Source organism: Penaeus monodon, chromosome 32, assembly GCF_015228065.2.
Source record: "Penaeus monodon isolate SGIC_2016 chromosome 32, NSTDA_Pmon_1, whole genome shotgun sequence".
Lineage (NCBI taxonomy): Eukaryota > Metazoa > Arthropoda > Malacostraca > Decapoda > Penaeidae > Penaeus > Penaeus monodon.
The window spans coordinates 13,709,012-13,712,199 of NC_051417.1; positions in this window are offsets into that span (position 1 = coordinate 13,709,012).

Below are 3,188 nucleotides of genomic sequence, written 5' to 3' on the forward strand. Positions count from 1 at the left end.
TGTGAACAAGGCTTTGGAGGTCGAGCCATTTTTTAATCGGTGGAAGGAGGAAGGAATACAGGTGGATTTGAGTGGAATACAGGTGGAGGAGTGACGTGTTGGAGCCCCTTTTTCGGTGGAGGTGGTGAGTATGGCGGCTTTGTGTGAGGTGTGAGGTGGGGGAGGAGGTGTTGGAGGTGAGGGAGGGAGAGAGGAGTTTTTTTTTGTGGGGAGGTGTTGGAGGTGAGGGAGAGAGGTGTTGGAGGTGAGGGAGAGAGGAGGAGGTTCACAGGTTGTGACAAATTGAAGCTCCTGTCTCCCGATTTTTTTTTCCCCCTTTTATTAAGCAAGTGTAAATATCATGAGAATCGTAAGGGTGATAGTTCTATGATTGCATATTTTTCCTATATTTATTTGTGTTGCTGTGATAAGTACTTAGAGAAACAGACCAATGTTTATATATTGATTAAAGTGAGTATTTACACTTCCTTTTCTCAAAGGAGATCCTTACACTAGATTTCTTGCAGTTAATGACATCTTTAAGAGTGAGTAAATTGGGGTCATGTGCTTGTGAGTGTAATTATCAAGGATATTAGATATTTATGTGGGAAAAAGAAAGGTCAGAGGAATAGCCATTTGATTTTAAACATTCATCCAACGCATTTGTTTGCATTTGTCTTCGTTAACTCTGAAAGGTGTAATGTGAAGTGGAAATTTGGGTTTGTCCGGGGAAATAGTAATGATGAAGGGATCATAATGGAGGAGATTAAAGCATTTCCGAGGAATGTGTAGACCCTCGAAAGTCAAGCTGATTAACTGTATTTGCAATGGATGTTTTTGATTGCATCACTTTTAAAGCCACACAGCAAGTGTTGCATTCTTGGCAAGAGTGTGTTTAGTTCTTTCAGTGAGTGTATTTGTTTTCTTAGAAACCAGAATACAAATGAATTTTGTTTTTTTACAAGTGCTTTTTGTATGTCTGAGAATTAGTATTTAGGCCGATTTTTAAGGCTGTGAAACAGGAATTTTGAACAATTGCTCTCAAGTAATTTGTGAGAAATGTTGTGGTGATTATGAATATTGAGCTAAAAGATTTGGATTTAAATTCCTGCCGAACTGTACCTCGAGTTTAAGAGGAACTAAGATATTAAAGGTATTAATGTTAGGAGAAACCAAGTGTGACTTTTTTTTCATAATCGACTCGAGACTTGCTAGAATCCATGATGGAGAGCAAACAAGTGAAATCCAATGTGATAGGACAGTGTCAAACTTCATTCTCCAGTAAAAACTATATTTTGGCAAGATAGTGCTAGGATTGGTTCTTTAATTAATGATAATCATCAGGGTGGTCTAAGTGCTAGGCTTGGATTTCAAAGTTTGTGGAGAAAGGTAATAACGGTTGCGATTTAATAAAACATTTAGCCCAGAATGACATTAGCATGAATCATCAGCCAATTGTATTTAAGTAAATGTCAAAATTGAAATTGATGTAAAAGGAATTTCAGAAATGTAGGAAGAAATAGTTTCTGACAAGAGCAATATGTCCATGTGGTTACTTACCCAAAATGAAGTTGCATCAAGTAAACACCTAGGCCTCAGTGCTTTAGCAATACCTAGCAGATTTCTACCATATATATCCAAGACAGAGCTTATACTAATCTAGTTCCTTATTTGACAGTAGATTGCCAGAAAGATTTATAACTTCTTAAACTGTCAGAATATATATGGTGGGCATATGTTGTTCTTCACCACAGCTTTCGCTTGTGCAACAGTATTTATTGTTTTTGATATGTGAGCTATTATATGTCACTTGCGCAGATTATATTATGCAGCAGTATTGCAGTTCATTCTTTTATAATTTATAAGCTATTGTTTATTTTTGATCTTCAAGCAGTTCAATTCTTGACAATTTAAAACCTTTGTTTTTTGTATCATTGTATTACACAGTAAATCATAAAGACTTTTCTCATTTCTTTTAGGTGGGAGACCTAGATAATTGAGAAACAGTTCAGAAGTGTGCATGATTGATTTTATATACAAATGTATTGAATATTTTCTTCATGTGAGTTTCTCGTATTGAAGAGAAAAAGGAAGCAATTGGAAGACTTAATCACATCAGATTTTTATAAATCAATACTCTACTGTGGATATGGGTATAGATTTTCAAAATAAACGTTCATAGTTTTGAGGACTGTAAAAGTCTAATATGGAAAAAAAAAAGTTAATTAAATATATTAGATAAGACTTCCATTTTCTGTAAGATTTCTTGTTAGTTTTCTATTTTATGTTTTTAGGCCTTTTTTTTTTTTCCTTTTTTAGATAGAATATTTATAAATTATTCTTCAGTAATGTTTATAAGGATGGAAATCAATACAAGTCAGTAATTTGAATAGCAAATAACTAAAAGTTTTGGATAACAAAAAGCTAAATGCTTTGTTGTATAGTTGAACCTTGCTTCCAGAAACTTTGATGAGAGATGCAACACTGCAACTCTACAGTTATCACTTTATTTATTACAATGCCTAAGCAAAAAAAGTATTATTTGTTAATAATTTCATTTGTATATCATGTTTTACTATCTGTAATTACATCTGAACGCCTTTTGTGGCAAACTCATACACCAGATTTGGTAGATTTTTGTGTTTTATTCTTTTGCTAAAAAAAAAAAAAATGATGTCTGGTTACAAACTGAACATATTTGTTTTCCTTAAAAAGTGAAGGTAAAGTCTCCTCTGCTTCTGAGGTTCCAGTATCCGAAACACATACCAGTACAAGTAAAGGGCATGAAAGTGCATAAATGTTTTACGTGTTATATAAAGCCACTTTTGTATTAAAGAATGACTTTTCGCGACAAGCTACACAAATGGTTGTCTGAGCTAGCAGAGTATTTCCTATTATGAAGCAACTATTCTCTTCTTCCATTCATTGCATGTTTAGATTGAATTGTGGTAGAGATTGTGTTGTGATTACTATTAATGTTGACACTTTGATTTTGATATTCCTGTTAAAAACTAAAGGGTTTGCATTCTTTGGTATGGTGCTGAAGATGTTAATGTTTAGACTGAATTATTACTATTGTTCTTATACGGTTTTAGCATTTTTATTTCATAACCCTGATGGCTAAAGTGATAGTCAGCCATATTGAAAATAATATAAGAGACTGAAGAAGTTGCATAAAACTGAAGAATTGTATAGTAATATACACTTGG